Source organism: Choloepus didactylus, chromosome 26, assembly GCF_015220235.1.
Source record: "Choloepus didactylus isolate mChoDid1 chromosome 26, mChoDid1.pri, whole genome shotgun sequence".
NCBI lineage: Eukaryota > Metazoa > Chordata > Mammalia > Pilosa > Megalonychidae > Choloepus > Choloepus didactylus.
This window is the reverse complement of record NC_051332.1, coordinates 4,308,089-4,327,933: the sequence shown is the minus strand read 5'-3', so window position 1 is coordinate 4,327,933 and position 19,845 is coordinate 4,308,089.

Here is a 19,845-nt window from a genome sequence, read left to right as displayed (position 1 = left end):
TCTCCTGGGTCCTTCCTTTGGTAGGTTGTCTTGTTCCCTTACTTGTCCTTCTCCTATTTGGACACAGCTTGTTTAATCTTCTTGTCAAATTTGTCTCCAACAGGATACAAGCTATTCAGGATAAACTCATGCTGTTTGCAAATATGATGACCTCCCAGGCCAAGACCAACTCCTTCCTGCCTCTACTATTATAGAGAAAGAGTTCTACACAAAAATAGGCAGGCACAACTGCCCATATCAGCAGGAAGATCTAGAAATCTTATCTTCATCCCTCAGCTTCCCCTTAATTAATGGCATATTAGTATTTTAGGGGGAACTGAGGAAGGCTAGAAAAGGGCATTCTGGGCAGGCCAGGTGCATTGGTCAGTTAAAATGGAGAGTTAGCATCAAGCCATTGCTAACCTGATGGTGAGGGATGAGGAAGGGATGAGCAAAAGCACAAAACCCTCTTTCTAGAATCAGCTGAGGTAGCCAGGTGGAGGGAAAAGGAGGGATTAAGCCAGCATTGGGGGGGTTGGGGGAAGAATGGGAATTTCCACTCCCAACCCTAGCCTGAAGCACAGCAACAGGCTAACATATGAAACATGGACTTAACTCAACACAGTGTGCCCCTCTTGGATATGCCCACACTGATATCTCAAGCATGTGTTCCTTCTTATCAACCTTTGCTATTGCCCAGTGTGTACTGGATGCTTGAATATAAGTTTACTGCTTGATACTATTCCTCTTGTCCCTGAACTGTTTCTTGAGACAAGAAAGTGAGCCTACATTGGAGCTCACCTTGAGCTTCAAATTGTCTCTGGTAACATATCTACTGTCATTTTGAAATAGTAATAGATAAATCATTTGGGATAGCACATTTAATTTTCCTTCTTAATGAGACATTTCAGACTGTTATTTTTTGTACATTACATTTAAGAACTGAGTTGATCATTTCAGAATTCTATGGATCTGAAAGCTCTCTATTCTTAAAATGAAGTAGGTACTTGATTGCAACAATCAAGATTACAGATTTTTAAAAATCTGTTTACTGATTTCTACGAAACTAAATGGGAAAAATGTTACCACTAACTCTCCTATTATTAAGAATTCCATTATAACACAACAGTATTTTTAAAATTAAATCTTCCATAAAGTAAACAGGAGCCCAACTTCAATCTAAATAACTGAATTGTAGATATTTTTAAAAGTGATTAAAGGAGAAGCTTACTGTATTATGGTCCAGGAACTGTTCTAGGTGCTGGCACATAGGAAGGAACAAAACAGACCAAGATCCAAGATCCCAGAATCCTGAATCTTACATTCTAGCTAGGGATGGGGGAAGGTGGAGACAAAGAGTAAACAATTGATAAACCATACAACATGTTTTGACTTATCCTCTGGCAAAATAGGGGCAGCAGGGTAAGGAGATCTAGAGTGCTCTGGGTAGGGAGTGGGAGTGAGGAAGACTGCAATTAAAAGTATGATGTGAGCATAATTTTGCTCTAGAGACTCATTACACAAAGTGCAATGGATATCATAGAGACACAGCATGCACCTACTCTCTAGAAGGGCACATTCTAAGAAAGGAGGCAGATACTCAACAACCTACAGTTCACTTCTGGAGCATGAATGTGTCACTCATTATGGGGACTAAGAAGGCCCCAGGGCAACTTACAGGAGCAGAGCCTATGCAGGCTTCCCTGAGGGTACCACCGCAGGGTCATGAGTCCCTGACCCTACTCCTCCAGGATCCCCAGGCAACAAAGACAGGAAAGGTCCAGGCACAAGCTCTAGTTTGTAGGTGGGAACAAGCCCATGCACACCACACACCTTATGTTGGACCTGACAAAGTGCAGCACTCACTGGAATTTGGAGTCCCCCTTGCCCTGGAGGCCAGTCACATGCTGGATGAGCTTTAGGATGTCCAGCTCCTGCTGTCCAACCAGCCAGCTACATGCCCCAGCCCAGCCCAAACAGTCCCTCCATGCCTGTGCACTTGTGCACTGGCAGAAGAAGCTCTCAGTGAGGTTGTGAGTGATCTCACAAGAATTTGCTCTCCAGAGATATTGAGTCTCAGCAAGGTTATGCAGCTATCAGGAGAGTTCATGGTGGAGGTGTCTTTGGGTGCTGAGGCTGAGGTAGCGGCTCCCATGCTACCTTCACAGCATGGCAGGGATTTAGTTTGTGAGCCACTAGTGTGTACATTTCCCATTCACACTTGGTAAGTTTAAAGAAGATGCTGCATTACTTTGAGGTGGAGAATGTTTGTATGCCCTGCTTAAAGCTCTCTTCCATCACTGAGCTGTAGAAATCTCTGCTGTGATGCTGCATCCTGAAGGTTCTCTGATACCTGAAATGCACAGTATTGCTGAAGGATTTCTCTTAATCAAACTTAAAATATATACCTTACAGCCATGTTTGAAATAAAATGTAGCATATTTATATAGACAAGAAACAACTTTTGGAGAAGAATCAAAGCTTTCTCTCGCTCTACAAATCCCCACAGACCCAGGTAAACACCCCACATATAGCTCAGTTGTTAAAGAGACAAGAAGTAAAACTTTCTTCTGGAAGGTTATTTTGAAATCTGAAGGGTCAATTTGGACTGAGGTCACTCAGGACTTCAAAAGAAAGTTGTTCTGAGTTACTCACCCCCCACCTGACAACCCTGCCACCATGCGTCACTTAGACTCAGTAGAGGGGTGGTCCCTGGAGTCCAAACCTGTCTGGTTCACACATGTCTGATCTTGTGAAAACAGAAAAGATCTGACTGGGCACTGTTGTGGGCTGGGTTCCATCTCACAAACTCAGGGGGCAACATGGGCCTGCTGCAAGTGACAGTGAGAATTCTGGCTGGTGGGAAAGGCCAACTCTGGTGATCATTCAACTCATGCTCATTGCCAATTCTCAGTCTTACTGAGCAGAGGGCCCTATTCAGCAAGACCAAACGCTTAGTATAACCTAGTTGTTGAAAGGACAGGGCTGGGAGTAAGACAAACGGAGTCATAATCCAGGCCTTGCTGCTTAATGGGGTGTGATTTCAGGCAAGTCACTCCTCCCTCAAACTCAATTTCATCCAAAAGGGAGGGGGTGAGAGAAAAAGAAAACAATGGCCAAGAAACACATGAAAAAGTGTTCAGCTTCACTAGCTGTTAGAGAGATGCAAATTAAGACAATGATGAGATATGATCTCACATCAATTAGAATGGCTGCCATTAAACAACAGGAAACTACAAACTCAGGAGAGGATGTGGAGAAATTGGAATTCTTATTCATTGCTGGTGGGACTGTATCATGTTTCAGCCACTCTGGAAGTCAGTCTGAAACTTCCTTAGAAAACTAGATATAGACATACCCTTCAATCCAGCGATTGCACTTCTCAGTATATACCTGGAAGATCTGAAATCAGTGGCATGAACAGATATCTGCATGCCAATGTTCATAGCAACATTATTCACAATTGCCAAGAGATGGGAACAAACCAAATGTCCTTCAACAGATGAGTGGATGACTATAATGTGGTATATACACATGATGGAATACTACATGTCTTCAATAATGAATGACATCATGAACATACGACAACATGGATGAACCTTGAAGACATAATGCTGAGTGAAATAAGACAGACACAAAAGGAGAAATATTATATGCTACCAATAATGTGAACATTGAAAAATATAAAACAAATGGTTTATAATGTAGAATGTAGGGGAACTAACAAGAGAGAGCTATTAAGGAAGGGGGAATGATCACCCAATAAAATCAGATAAGTTATCTTGGGTAAAGTTTATGTTCTGGGAATGTCTAGGAATAACTATGGTCTGTTAATTTCTGATGGGTATGGTAGGAACAAGTTCACAGAAATCCTGGAATATTAGGTTGTTTTCTTGTGGTAGAGTAGGAACATGTTGAAAGTAAAGTAGTTCCTTAGGTTACTTGTCTTTTTCTTACTTCCTTGTTACAGTTCATTGGAATTTTTTAAACATTTTTATATACTTCACTTTTTTAAACAAAGTTAATTAAAAAATGAAAAAATATGCAGAGCCCCCTTGAGGAGCTGGTGGGGTATGCAGGTGTGTTGATTTTCCCCACCTCAATGATTGCTGATGTGCTGACAGATATAGGGGCCTGGTGATTTGATAGGCTCAGCTGTCTACCACAGGAATTGCCCTTGGGAAGACTGTTGCTGCAAATAAGAGGCTAGGCCTCCCTATAATTGTGCCTAAGAGCCTCCTCCTGAATGCCCCTTTGTTGCTCAGATTTTGTGTCCTCTCTCTAGCTAAGCCCAATTGGCAGGTGAAACAACTGCCCTCCCCCCTATGTGGGATCTGACAACCAGGGGAATGAATCTCCCTGGCAACGTGGAATATGACTCCTGGGGAGGAATCTAGACCCTGCATCAGGGGATGGAGAAAATCTTCTTTACCAAAAGTGGGATGTGAAAGGAAATGAAGTAAGCTTCAGTGAAAGAGAGATTCCAAAATAGCCAAGACATCACTCTGGTGGGCAGTCTTGTGCACAATATAGACAAACATTTTTATGTTCTAATAAATTGTAGTAGCTAACAGTAAATACCTGAAACTATCAAACTACAACTGAGAACCCATGAATCTTAAAGATGATTGTATAAAAATGTAGCATATGAGAGGTGAAAATATAATTAGGAAAGCCATATTGAGCATGTTCACCTTTGTCTGGTTTATGGATAGATGAGTAGAAAAATGGGGGAAGAAAAAAAGGCACCCAGTGTTCTTTTTTACTTTGATTGTCCTTTTTCACTTTAAATATTATTCTTATTTTTGTGTGTGTGTGTAGTAATGAAACTGTCAAAATTAATTTTGGTGATGAATGTACAACTATGTAATGGTACTGTGAACAATTGAATGTACAATTTGTTTGGTATGACTGCATGGTATGTGAATATATCTCAATAAAATGAATTAAGAAAATAAAAAGAAACAAATAGGCCATGTGTTAATACGTGTATGCTTTTAAAACCATACCTGTCTGTTTTGCATTATAGAATTCCTAGTTCTATGTTCACATATGAATGACTGAAATATCAAGGCATGTCTTTACAGCCAGTTCAATCTGTGTTTTGGCCATGAGATACAAGATTACTGCCAATTATGACTGAAGCAGAAACTATGGTTACACAAAAGCCTGGTCAAACTTTGTTGCATCACTGATCTAGAGCAATTCCCTCGACTATACAGACATGATGAAACTGGCATAAGATTACATTGGAAACAATTATTTATAGACTGACAGTAGGATTCCTTATCTTTGGTAGAGACAACTTTGAAATTGTGGTGGTGGAGTGCTGTCAAACACCCACACAGACACCAAATGTGTGACCTCTTTTGAATTATAGTTCACCACAAAATTTTTGTCATGATTCTTCCCTATCTCCATCCAGCAATTTTTATTTCCATCTGACAAAAGGAAAGTCTTTTTATTCCTTCTGACTAAGGGAAATTCTTTCAGTCTTTCCAGTCATCTCTACTGAATCCATGATTGCTATCAGTCTGGTTTTAAAAGAATCAATATAATTTGCCAAAATAAGTACACTGGTACCAGTTATCAAACCCATTCAATTCAACTACCCCTCTGGTGTGTCTTAAATTTTAAAGGTGTCCATAATTTAACCTATTTCCTTTCACCTTCCTGCTAAAATCCCAGCTACATCTCATGAAAAGTTATTCAGAATATAACTATAAAGTATTTTGGCCAGCTTGTCTCAGTATACTGCTTCTTTCAGTGAAGAAGAAGGTAGAGATTTATTTATCCCTTATATTTTCAAGGAAAGCAAACCAGTGTATCCTTAAGAAAAAATAATTCCATTATCAAAATATTGCCATCTCTAGATTTAGATTGTCCCAACTTCCCAAGACCAAGGAAAGCATCCCATCAATCACTGTCATTCTGCTTAGTATATGATGATTTTCAGATCTCCAATTCAGCACTATTCTCTCCAAACATCTTGGCTTGAAATGAAAAAATAAATATCATCCTTTCACTTGTATTTCAAGGACATTTTTCCTTACTTAAGAAGAATAAATGAGAATTACCATTGATTTTATCAACTTTATTCTTCTACTAAAAATAATATTTTTCTAATATTAAATCTATGGTTTAATTAACATGGCAAAGGTTACAACTTTTTTTAACATTATTTAACAATTTCTTCCAATCTTTTCAAAATCAAGGCCTAATTTGCATCACATTTCATGAGAAACACATTGCTTTTGGAAGACAAAATTTAGGTCTCATAGTGGTTTGTGTAATAAAAATATGACAACAATATTACATTCAATTTGGTGATGCAAAATTCAAATTAGTGATGAAGTTTTAAATATGTATTTGAGATTCAGGTATCTAAATTAAAAAATTATTGACTTCTAAAGATTTACTCAATTTTATGGATTTCATTTAGCAAATACCATTTTTATACAGTGATAATGGTACTTGATTCTTTCATACCACATACAAAGTGTGCTATTGAGAATAAAATGAAGGAATAAAATCATATTTAATTATTACTTCATTTTATTTTTGATAGCCCTAGCCATAAGCCCATCATGTTTTATATAACTGATTTTATCTATTTCTTTATGTATATAAAGCTACCTGTAGGTATTCTTAATTTCTTTACCTTAATTGCCTACTACTTATCCTCATTCGCTTACTTAATTTAAAAACTGCATTTCTTCTTCCTCTTCAAATTTCATTTCTACATACTCTATATTTCTTCATTTTTCTCCTTTTCCTGTGACCACATCCATTCTTGTTTCTACCTGTCCTTCCAAGTAGAGCACTTACTTTTCCATATCTTTTCTTAGATATCTAATTTATTTGAAATGCTATCATCTTAACTTTAACAATTTCACAACTGAAATTATATTCTATCATATATACTGACAGAATAATTGTCTTTTAGTAAACATTGTATTTTTTGTAATTTGTATGAATTTTTCATAGCTATTCAGATTAAAATCACTGAAATTAAGTTCTCTTTTTCCTTGAAGCTCACTTGCATTAAGTGTGAATAGAGAGGAATCATGTCTGAATGTGTTTACTCACCCATTATCAATTGATTTCCTCATTCTTTCCCCACTAGAAATTCAAAAGTTTCTCTCTGGACCACTGCTTATGTAATATGCAATCTAAAGTCAGCAGTAATGTACATACAATTTTCTCCATAATATTTCCAATCTCTGTGCTTTCTTATTATTTCCTAAGGAAGAGTACCTAGTCTGTTGGTCACATTTATTTGTGTTCTGTTATAAACATGTAATATCAACTTATTCTCTGGATTCTCTATTTACATTCCAGCATTCAATATCTTCCCATATTGAAGTGTTCTTGTATTATTCAAAGATGTACACTTTCTTCTCTGGACAGTCATTCATATATTATTCATTTTGAAAGCTTAACTTAAAAATAGCATTATTATATGTAGCTTTGTCTCAAAATCAACAGGCTATAAGCTCATTGAGATGTGATGCTTTGGGATTAAGTACATTTTCTAAAACTAAGTGATATCTCAATGTGTGTCTACTACAAGTTTCAAGGGTTATTCATAGTAGTACTTCATCAATATCTGTTTTTCAAATTTACAGTGTACAAAAATCTATATACACTTGTTCAATGAAATCAAGTAATAATTATATATATTCAATATAATTTTTCTGCCTTAATTTTATTGTCTAAAGCATAATTTATAGATAATATGAAATATTCAAGAGTAATTACCTTTATATAAAATGCCATGGAATATGATGAGTGTGAGTATGGTTGAAAGAGGAAGACTATGGACATGTATGACACCACAAGGAAAGATAGAAGATACAGACAGACTGTATAACTTAGTGAAAGCTAGAGAGTTCAATGATGGAGAATAAGTGTACAAATATAAGAATGTTTTTACATGAGGGATAAAAATGAATATCAAATTTGCAAGGTGTTGAGAATGGGATGGAATTGGGGGAAAATATGATCAATGCAAACTAGAGTTTATATTCAACAGTTACATTGTAATAGGCCTCCACTAATTGTAACAAAGGCAATATACCAAAGCTAAGTGTCTATAATAGGGGGCTATAGTGGAAGGGTAAGTGATTCTTGGTGGTGGTTCTTGCTGTCTAAACTTCATAATGCATATTATTTTGTTTTATTTTTATTTTTTTTGTATTTTATACATCACTTTTTCTTCCTTTATTTTATTATTTTGCCTCTTTTTCAGCTTCCACATTTTTTGTAGAAGAAATGGCATTGTCCACATTTTGATTTTGGTGGTGAATGCAAAACTATGTGATTATACCATACTTGTGATTGAATGTTTTAAACATAAGTAAAGGAGTACAAGAACTGGAGGGAGTGTGAAGAATGGAATGTACTTAATCACTCCTGGTGAAGAAGAAGAATGGTGCAGCCCATCTTGAGGGCAGTGTGGTTGTTCCACAGGAAGCTAAGTATGGGATTGCCATATGGTTCTGCAACACCATTATTGGATATATACTTGGACAAACTGAGAGCAGGGATGTGAATTGACATTTGAAGACTGGTGTTTCTGACAGCAGTATTCATAATTTGCAATGATGGAGGTGGCCTAAGGATACATCAAGTGAGGAATGGAATTGTGAAACTGTGGTGTACACATGCAATGGAACATCATGTGCCAGGAAGATGAAATGTAGTTGTGAGGAATGAAACTGGTTAAATGGACCATGAGGACAGAATGCTCCATGAAATAAGCTAGAAAAGACAGACACTATAATACCTCACTAATATGGACTAACTCTAATGGGAAATCTCTGAGAACTTAATCTGAGAACTTAGATTATCAGGGAAAGACATTGTATTGGCTCCTAGACTGTAAGCTCCTATGGTAGTAACCTGTATTCCTGAGTTTTAATGGTTAATTCTACATTCTGAGATGCTAAGCTCTTGTGTATAACTTAGTCTCTGGATCCTTGGTTATCTGGGTGACATCTGATACTCAGAGCTAGAGTTTGGTAGGTATGAATGTCAAAATTACCCCATACAGCAAATGTTAAGGAAGATAAAAATGGGGTGAGACTTAAGTTAGATATATGAATGAAATGGCCTTGGTTAGGACTAAGGTAAATCAGACCAAGGTAGAGAATGATATTGACTGTGTTTTAAAACTTCAACTTCTATGTGAGACTAAAGTAGAGATGTTTATTTGGTGGAAAATCCTTATTTTCTGTGGGACACTCTGATTTAACTTGAATTATCAGTTTACTTAAACACAATTACATGGAACCTTGAATGAGGAGTGTCATATGGTTTGATTCTGTATGCTACTGTGAAACCCAATATATCCCAGAGTAATTTTGGCAGAGGATAAAAAAAGTATTTGAAAAGCTCCTTTGAGAGGAAGGGGGAAATGTGGAAATATTAAATTTATCCACCTTGGGAATTTCTTATATTCTCAGAAACATTGGGGTCTACCAATTTAGTAGGCTGAGCCCTTGATTTGAGGGTTTGCCCTTATGAAGCCTATTACTGTAAAGGAGAGGTTAAGCCTGTTTAAAATTTTGCCTAAGGGTCACACCCAGAGAATCTCTTTTGTTGCTCAGCTGTGACCTCTCTCTCTAAGACAACTTTGCAGGTGAACCCACTGACCTACCCCCTACATAGGACATGAGTCCCAGGGTGAGTCTGGACTCAGCATCATGGGATTTAGAATGCCTTCTTGACCAAAGTTGGCAGAGCAATGAAACAAAATGAAGTTTTAGTGGCTGAGGGGTTTTAGTTTATTGAATAGGTAGAAGTAAATGCCTGAAACTGTTAAACTGCAACTCAGTAGCCTTGTTTCTTGAAGAAAAGTATATAAGTATATAGCCTACACTGTGTGACCATGTGATTGTCACACTTGCATTATCCAGTGTATAAGCAGATGTGTCAATAAATGGGGACAAAAAAGTAAAAGGATGATAGAGGGATCAGAGAGATGGGTTGGTTTGGGATGTTCTTTTTAATTTAATTGTTTTATTTTTTTGTATTGTTTTTTAGAGTAAAGAAAGTGTTCAAAAATTTAATGTGTTGATGTATGACAACTATATGATGACACTGTGAAAAATTAACTGTACACTTTGGATGTTTGTATGGTATGTGAATATATCTCAATAAAACTGCAAGAAAAATCATTTAGGCTTGTGTGTGTAGGTATGTTTATGGTATCTTTATTCTGTTCCATTGATCTATTGGCATATCTGTGCCAGGCAGAATAATGAATCCTAAAACTATCTACATCCTAATCCCTAGATCCTTTGACTATGTTTTTTACATGCCAAGGGGAAATTAAGGTTACAGATGGAATTAAGGTGGCTATCAAGCTGATGATAAAATAAAGGGATTATCCTGGACTATCTTGGTGGACCCAATACAATAATAAAGGTTCTTAAATACAAAGAGGCAGAAATGTCAGAACTAGAAAGAGGGCATTGTGAGGAAGAAATGACTGGTCATTGCTGCCTTTGAATTTGGAAGTTTTTCCTGAGGCAAGGAAACTGGGAATGTTCTACAAGCCAGAAAAAGACCTGAAAATGAATTATCCCATAGAGACTCTGAGAAGAGATATAGCCTAGCTGAAATCTTGATTTCAGCCCACTGAGTCCAATTTGAGATCTATGACAAGAACTGTAAGAAAGTAAATGTGTATTGTTTTAAAGCACTAAGTTAGTTTTAACTTGTGACAGCATCAATTTGTAAGGAAACATAAAATTAAAACAAGCATAAGAACTATAAAAATTAGCTTTTTACATAACCATTGAAAATGTTGATAAGTAGTAATGAACTGTTAAAAGAAAAAGTGAAATCACAAATAACTGACATCAGATTTTTCATGCCATTTTACATATAAATGATACATTACTGCACAGTCAAAAAGTATTGAAAAGATATCAATATTTGAAAAGATATCAAAAGGATAAAAAATTGTCAACATGATTAAAATCTGATATAAAACAGACACATTTCTAGCAAGAATAATACATTATAACTGATAAACCATGTTAATTTGAACTATATATCTCTGAAATCATATCCACAAATAAAATATCAGATCCATACAATTTTAAAAATTAATGCCAATATGTAGTTAAAAAGAAGCAATGGTGTTATGTACAATCTATTTCAGGAGATAGAAGAGAGAACCCTTTCAGTGGATGCTATGAGCTGAAAAAAAGCAGACTACAATAACAATGACAATATTTGAAAAGGACATTAAAAAATGAAAACCAAAAAATATCAATAAAATAGATAACAGCCTAATTGAAAACATTGGAAAATGGAGAAGTGATGTTAAGATGTTGGCAGAGTGAAACCCTCCAGGTTTCATCCCCTACAAAAACTTTAAACAAGCAAAAACTGGCAGAACCATCTTTCTCAGAGCTCTGGGATAGATGGTTGCAGTAACTTGAAAATCTGAAAAACAACACTTTAAAATGGTACAAAACCTCATGACACCATTGCTGGCCTTTCCTTTGTCTCCTAAGCAGCTGTATGTGGATACAGCTTTCACTCTCAGCCTATACTGGGGTTCATGTATATCTGTGCTAATCTATCTGGTGACAGTCAGAAGGATAAAAAAGACACTCATTTTAACTCTCTGTCCAAGAAATATCCCTGAATATAGAGTCAGCGAAAACAGTGTAAGAAACAACCACATCACAGCTACCTTGGGCAAATGTTTACTATGTTTAAGACATATAGTAACATGCCTGAGACTGGTTGGAAAGATTATTTCCTAGGGAGGGAAGAGGGATTTGTGTAAGCAGGGAAATTTCTAAGGCCATGAGTAAACATAGAGAGAAAAGTGTATGCTCTGAAAAGAACAGAGAGGAACTTCCACTTTCACCTTGCACTGTCCCTCTAGGTCATTGTTAAGAGTAGCTATGCCCAGAAGGACAGCAATAACCAAACTAGTGCCAATCTACAAAGACTATGAATGTGTTTTATTTTGGGGGTTGAAGTGAGTGGGGTGGAGTGAAGGTATTGTTATTGTTACTTTCTGGAATTCCAGGAAATCTGCATAATAACACTAGCTGGATACAATTAAAGGAAATGAAAGTCCTAGGAATAAATTCCAGTCTAATCATGTTAAATTATCAATACATTCAGTGAAAAACAAATTATTAAAAGTTGTTCAAAGGAACTATAAATGATGGCCTATCCAAAAGAGCAAGAGAAATCATCATAAACAATCATTAAAGACCAGACTTTGGATATATCATGCAAATAATTTTTAAAAATGTTCTTAATGGGATGTCAAACATTGATCAAGATGTTGGTGTCAGACATTCCATGGTTCCAACCCTTATCAAAAAATTTGAACAACTTGCACAAACATGCAGACACATCTTTCTCAAAAGCATTAATTTAGATTTAAGCCTGAATGTATTAGTGAAATTGTACATATAATATTATGAAATGCTATCAATTGGACAAAACAAGATCAATTGATGGAAAAAAATCTACAAAATATAAAAAGAAATGTGGAGACATGGAAGGCCCCTGGCTTAACAAACTATAGAGCAGGGCCTCCCCAAAGCTACAGATGTCTGAAGGCAGACACTGGAGCTAGGGAAAGGCCAAAAGCCTTGCAAGTCTGAAAGTGGACTGCAATTTAGATGAGGGAATAATCTCTGAGCTCCTGCTGGGCTCCTTCTGTGCTCCTGTCTCCTGCCTCCTGCCCCCTGCCCCTGCTGTTTCCTGTCTAGCCCCCAAAGAAATTGTCCCTTAAGACTAAAGATATGTAAATACACCTCATGGCTTTAGACAAAATGTACCTGAGAACAGTCACCTAGGAGACTACCTTGTATGCTATAAAGACCTGTAGAAATGAGTAGAATAAAACTTTCTTTTTGCATGGACACTGAGGATGGAGTGTGTTCTCCTTCTTTCACAAAGAAAATCTTTTTAAATGTTAGTAAAATAAATACAACCAATTTCAAACTCCAAAATATGTGAGAATTTTATTATCATATAAGAACATAACTCTATCACATAAGATAAAGAAAAAAAATAGAGGAGATAACAAAAGTCTCCTCATAATGATATTTCTATTTGTAAGGAACTGATAAATTATATGCAGCTAATTACATGACAAAATATACAATTGTATGACAAATATAAATGATATTCAAAATTTGGATAAAATAACTAAATTATGAAATATAAATATTGAGGATTCTGGCTTTTGGTCAAAATCCTATGTGCAATAACTCATCCATGACTATAGGAAATCACAAAGTTTTGGCAGCCTCATGAGATAAAGCTATGATCCCCTCCATCAGACATGGTTTACAGTCAGTATATTACAGATTGTTCTAGTTTGCTAATGCTGCCAGAATGCAAAACACCAGAAATGGATTGGCTTTTATAAAAGGGAGTTTATTTGGCTACACAGTTACAGTCTTAAGGCCACAAAGTGTCCAATATAACACATCAGCAATTGGGTACCTTCACTGGAGGATGGCCAATGGTGTCTGGAAAACCTCTGTTAGCTGGGAAGGCATGTGGCTGGTGTCTGCTTAAAGTTCTGGTTTCAAAATGGTTTTCTCCCAGAACATTCCTCTCTTGGCTGCAGTTCTTCAAAAATGTCACTTTTAGTTGCACTTGGGTTATTTGTCCTCTCTTAGCTTCTCTGGAGGCAGAGTCTACTTTCAATGGCTGTCTTCAAACTGTCTCTCATCTGCAGCTACTGTGCTTTCTTCAAAGTGTCCCTCTTGGCTGTAGCTCCTCTTCAAAATGTAATTCACAGCTGCACTGAGTTTCTTCTGCTTGTCAGCTCATTTATATGGCTCCACTGATCAAGGCCCACCCTAAATGGGTGGGACCATGCCTCCATGGAAATATCCAATCAAAGTCATTGCCCACAGATGGGTGGGGTGCATCTCCAATGAAACACTCAAAGAAATCTAATCAAAACAGATAATGTATGTCCACACAAGATTACATCGAAGATAATGGCTTTTGGGGGACATAATACATTCAAAATGGCACACAGCTTTTGGGAGGGAGATCCAATCATCAACTCTGGAACCCATGAGCCAGCCAGGCTTATACACATATCTGTACACATAGTCTAGGTTCCTGTATGTAGTGGAATCCTGATGTGGAGCCACGGCTGAGATAGTTTCCTGTTGCCTCAGTGAAGAACTTCTAATTGGGGGAACTTGACTGAGTTAATTTTCCCCACTTTGACTCAGTCCTTTTATACTCTTATCCCTTTTATTTGTCCTTCCATCTACCTTGCCTCCCCAGTAAAATAGGCAGAAGATATTTGATCTTGACTCCTTCAGAGTGAGACAATTTCCCACATTTGCACTGGCTGCCATATGACCCTGCCTAGTGCCATTCTGTGGGGTACAATGGAGTAATGAGAATCATTGCCTTTATCTTGTGCCTCTTGGTTGCACTGATATTAAGTGTATAAAGGCTTCATTGTTACTTATCATTTGGTTCTTTGACCCAACTCCCCACCTTAACATCAGACAGCTGAACAAATTGGCACAGTGAGCAGACTGGTCAATTGAAAACAATAACTTTCTGGAAGCAAAAATCCTGAGGGTCCTGCATGACAGTTTACCAATGGGTCTTAGGGCATGCTAGCAGACCAAGACCACTTTTCCAATGGATCTTGGGTAGTCTTAGTGGATAACATAAAAAAGCACACCACCCATGCTAATGGGTTTTAAGGCATGTTAGAGTATTGTTTGCAGAAATGTTTCCATTCCAAGGGGTAAATTCTGTACTTCTCTTTAGCCCTCAGTGCCACAGCAAAGCTGGCCCAGTGAGTCAAAATAGAAATTGGGCAAAGGATCTCAAAATATCCCTAGGAAGATGTTCCTTAGGCACTGCTCACAGTCTTCTGACAAGGAGAGTAAAACTCTGTGAGTATCCTTGTGCTGAAATATGATTGTTACCTCTAAGCACATCTCTGGAACCCATAAATGTCTGTAGTGCAGAAAAATTATGTCTTTAATGGAGAAGCATGAGGAAATTTCCTGAACTCTGACTTTTGGCCTGAAGAGACTATAAAACTCAGTGTGCCGAGGAGGCGGGGCAAGATGGCAGACTGGTGAGCTGTAAGTTTTAGTTACTCCTCCAGGAAAGTAGGTAAAAAGCCAGGAACTGCGTGGACTGGACACCACAGAGCAATCTGTCTTTGGGCATACTTCATACAACACTCATGAAAATGTGGAACTGCTGAGATCAGCGAAATCTGTAAGTTTTTGCGGCCAGGGGACCCACGCCCCTCCCTGCCAGGCTCAGTCCCGGGGGAGGAGGGGCTGTCAGCTCCGGGAAGGAGAAGGGAGAACTGCAGTGACTGCTCTTATCGGAAACTCATTCTACTGATTCAAACTCCAACCATAGATAGACTGAGACCAGACACCAGAGACTCTGAGAGCAGACAGCCCAGCAGAGAGGAGACAGGCATAGAAAAAAAACCAACATGAAAAACTCCAAAATAAAAGCAGAGGATTTTTGGAGTTCTGGTGAACACAGAAAGGGGAAGGGGAGAGCTCAGGCCTTGAGGCGCATATGCAAATCCCCAAGCAAAGCTGATCTCTCTGCCCTGTGGACCTTTCCTTAATGGCCCTGGTTGCTTTGTCTATTAGCATTTCAATAACCCATTAGATCTCTGAGGAGGGCCGTTTTTTTTTTTTTTTTTTAAATCCTTTTTTCTTTTTCTAAAACAATTACTCTAAGAAGCCCAATACAGAAAACTTAAAGAATTGCAATTTGGGCACGTCAAGTCAAGAGCAGAACTAAGAGAGCTCTGAGACAAAAGGCAATAATCCAGTGGCGGAGAAAATTCACTAAACAACACAACTTCCCAAGAAAAGGGGGGTGTCCGCTCACAGCCACCATCCTGGTGGACAGGAAACACTCCTGCCCATCGCCAGCCCCATAGCCCAGAGCTGCCCCAGACAACCCAGTGTGACGGAAGTGCTTTAAATAACAGGCACACACCACAAAACTGGGCATGGACATTAGCCTTCCCTGCAACCTCAGCTGAATGTCCCAGAGCTGGGAAGGTGGAGCAGTGTGAATTAACAAAGCCCCATTCAGCCATCATTTGAGCAGACTGGGAGCCTCCCTACACAGCCCAGCAGCCCAGAACTGCCCTGGGGGGACGGCACTCACCTGTGACATAGCACAGTCATCCCTCAACAGAGGACCCGGGGTGCACAGACTGGAAGAGGGGCCCACTCGCAAGTCTCAGGAGCCATACGCCAATACCAAAGACTTGTGGGTCAGTGGCAGAGACAAACTGTGGCAGGACTGAACTGAAGGATTAGACTATTGCAGCAGCTTTAAAACTCTAGGATCATCAGGGAGATTTGATTGTTAGGGCCACCCCCCCTCCCCGACTGCCCAGAAACACGCCCCACATACAGGGCAGGCTACACCAACTACACACGCAAGCTTGGTACACCAATTGGGCCCCACAAGACTCACTCCCCCACTCACCAAAAAGGCTAAGCAGGGGAGAACTGGCTTGTGGAGAACAGGTGGCTTGTGGACGCCACCTGCTGGTTAGTTAGAGAAAGTGTACTCCACGAAGCTGTAGATCTGATAAATTAGAGATAAGGACTTCAATAGGTCTACAAACCCTAAAAGAACCCTATCAAGTTCAGCAAATGCCACGAGGCCAAAAACAACAGAAAATTATAAAGCATATGAAAAAACCAGACGATATGGATAACCCAAGCCCAAGCACCCAAATCAAAACACCAGAAGAGACACAGCACCTAGAGCAGCTACTCAAAGAACTAAAGATGAACAATGAGACCATAGTACGGGATATGAAGGAAATCAAGAAGACCCTAGAAGAGCATAAAGAAGACATTGCAAGACTAAATAAAAAAATGGATGATCTTATGGAAATTAAAGAAACTGTTGACCAAATTAAAAAGATTCTGGACACTCATAGTACAAGACTAGAGGAAGCTGAACAACGAATCAGTGACCTAGAAGATGACAGAATGGAAAATGAAAGCATAAAAGAAAGAATGGGGAAAAAAATTGAAAAACACGAAATGGACCTCAGGGATATGATAGATAATATGAAACGTCCGAATATAAGACTCATTGGTGTCCCAGAAGGGGAAGAAAAGGGTAAAGGTCTAGGAAGAGTATTCAAAGAAATTGTTGGGGAAAACTTCCCAAATCTTCTAAACAACATAAATACACAAATCATAAATGCTCAGCGAACTCCAAATGGAATAAATCCAAAAAAACCCACTCCGAGACATATACTGATCACACTGTCAAACATAGAAGAGAAGGAGCAAGTTCTGAAAGCAGCAAGAGAAAAGCAATTCACCACATACAAAGGAAACAGCATAAGACTAAGTAGTGACTACTCAGCAGCCACCATGGAGGCGAGAAGGCAGTGGCACGATATATTTAAAATTCTGAGTGAGAGGAATTTCCAGCAAAGAATACTTTATCCAGCAAAGCTCTCCTTCAAATTTGAGGGAGGGCTTAAATTTTTCACAGACAAAGAAATGCTGAGAGAATTTGCTAACAAGAGACCTGCCCTACTGGAGATACTAAAGGGAGCCCTACAGACAGAGAAACAAAGACAGGACAGAGAGACTTGGAGAAAGGTTCAGTACTAAAGAGATTCGGTATGGGTACAATAAAGGATATTAATAGAGAGAGGGAAAAATATGGCAAACATAAACCAAAGGATAAGATGGCCGATTCAAGAAATGCCTTCACGGTTTTAAAGTTGAATGTAAATGGATTAAACTCCCCAATTAAAAGATATAGATTCGCAGAATGGATCAAAAAAAAATGAACCATCAATATGTTGCATACAAGAGACTCATCTTAGACACAGGGACACAAAGAAACTGAAAGTGAAAGGATGGAAAAAAATATTTCATGCAAGCTACAGCCAAAAGAAAGCAGGTGTAGCAATATTAATCTCAGATAAAATAGACTTCAAATGCAGGGATGTTTTGCGAGACAAAGAAGGCCACTACATACTAATAAAAGGGGCAATTCAGCAAGAAGAAATAACAATCGTAAATGTCTATGCACCCAATCAAGGTGCCACAAAATACATGAGAGAAACACTGGCAAAACTAAAGGAAGCAATTGATGTTTCCACAATAATTGTGGGAGACTTCAACACATCACTCTCTCCTATAGATAGATCAACCAGACAGAAGACCAATAAGGAAATTGAAAACCTAAACAATCTGATAAATGAATTAGATTTAACAGACGTCTACAGGACATTACATCCCAAATCACCAGGATACACATACTTTTCTAGTGCTCACGGAACTTTCTCCAGAATAGATCATATGCTGGGACATAAAACAAGCCTCAATAAATTTAAAAAGATTGATATTATTCAAAGCACATTCTCTGACCACAATGGAATACAATTAGAAGTCAATAACCATCAGAGACTTAGAAAATTCACAAATACCTGGAGGTTAAACAACACACTCCTAAACAATCAGTGGGTTAAAGAAGAAATAGCAAGAGAAATTGCTAAATATATAGAGACGAATGAAAATGAGAACACAACATACCAAAACCTATGGGATGCAGCAAAAGCAGTGCTAAGGGGGAAATTTATAGCACTAAACGCATATATTAAAAAGGAAGAAAGAGCCAAAATCAAAGAACTAATGGATGAACTGAAGAAGCTAGAAAATGAACAGCAAACCAATCCTAAACCAAGTACAAGAAAAGAAATAATAAGGATTAAAGCAGAAATAAATGACATAGAGAACAAAACAACAATAGAGAGGATAAATATCACCAAAAGTTGGTTCTTTGAGAAGATCAACAAGATTGACAAGCCCCTAGCTAGACTGACAAAATCAAAAAGAGAGAAGACCCATATAAACAAAATAATGAATGAAAAAGGTGACATAACTGCAGATCCTGAAGAAATTAAAAAAATTATAAGAGGATATTATGAACAACTGTATGGCAACAAACTGGATAATGTAGAAGAAATGGACAATTTCCTGGAAACATATGAACAACCTAGACTGACCAGAGAAGAAATAGAAGACCTCAACCAACCCATCACAAGCAAAGAGATCCAATCAGTCATCAAAAATCTTCCCACAAATAAATGCCCAGGGCCAGATGGCTTCACAGGGGAATTCTACCAAACTTTCCAGAAAGAACTGACACCAATCTTACTCAAACTCTTTCAAAACATTGAAGAAAATGGAACACTACCTAACTCATTTTATGAAGCTAACATCAATCTAATACCAAAACCAGGCAAAGATGCTACAAAAAAGGAAAACTACCGGCCAATCTCCCTAATGAATATAGATGCAAAAATCCTCAACAAAATACTTGCAAATCGAATCCAAAGACACATTAAAAAAATCATACACCATGACCAAGTGGGGTTCATTCCAGGCATGCAAGGATGGTTCAACATAAGAAAAACAATCAATGTATTACAACACATTAACAAGTCAAAAGGGAAAAATCAATTGATCATCTCAATAGATGCTGAAAAAGCATTTGACAAAATCCAACATCCCTTTTTGATAAAAACACTTCAAAAGGTAGGAATTGAAGGAAACTTCCTCAACATGATAAAGAGCACATATGAATAACCCACAGCCAGCATAGTACTCAATGTTGAGAGACTGAAAGCCTTCCCTCTAAGATCAGGAACAAGACAAGGATGCCCGCTGTCACCACTGTTATTCAACATTGTGCTGGAAGTGCTAGCCAGGGCAATCCGGCAAGACAAAGAAATAAAAGGCATCCAAATTGGAAAAGAAGAAGTAAAACTGTCATTGTTTGCAGATGATATGATCTTAT